Source organism: Crocodylus porosus, unplaced genomic scaffold (assembly GCF_001723895.1).
Source record: "Crocodylus porosus isolate Cpor-Errol unplaced genomic scaffold, CroPor_comp1, whole genome shotgun sequence".
NCBI classification, from domain to species: Eukaryota; Metazoa; Chordata; order Crocodylia; family Crocodylidae; genus Crocodylus; species Crocodylus porosus.
The window spans coordinates 8,779,800-8,780,518 of NW_017728906.1; positions in this window are offsets into that span (position 1 = coordinate 8,779,800).

Genomic DNA, 719 nt, shown 5'->3' on the forward strand with positions numbered 1-719 from the left:
CTTATTGCCCGGTGGGAGCAGGTGGCAGGACTCATGTTTGAGAGGAACATATGTCACAGTTGGTTCTATGAGGTTACTTCATAACATTTACCTCTTTGGTGTCACTGCTAATTCCAGTTTGGTGTAGCTAATATGCTGTCTTCACCTTGATTTTACTGGGAATCCAACACACACGTCTTTATCCAGACTTTAGCCCTGGAGACCTTTGACTTGTTTTAAGGGACAGCTCTATTGTTGCATAGGCAGTAAAAGCTTAAACTAAAGTCCTAAACAGCTTGAATCTGCTGACTCAGTGGCTTCCTTGTATCTGCAGGTGTGATTATAGCATCTAGTTTTGTTTCATAAAGCCATTTTGCAATCCAAGCTTTAATGATGCTACTTACCCTTCATTAAGGCTCACATTTGCTAAATGTGCAGTGTGCAAGTGCAGTTCAATTAGGAGGGAAACAAGCAAAGTATTACACAGGTTTTAAAGGGCAAAAATAGTCTTCAATGGTTTTTTCCTGTTTATTACCCACCAAGAACCTGAACATCCTGGAGACTGACTTGATTGTTCTAATGGCAATCAAGTATCCAAGTTATTTGCCCCAGTGAAAGGAAGGAAGGACTATAGAAGAAGAGACAGGAAAGAGTTGGGTTTTGTTACCTGTCAGCTCCATGTTCTTGGGGGACCCTGACACAGGACACAGACTGTCTGACTCACAAAGAATCGCCCCCCC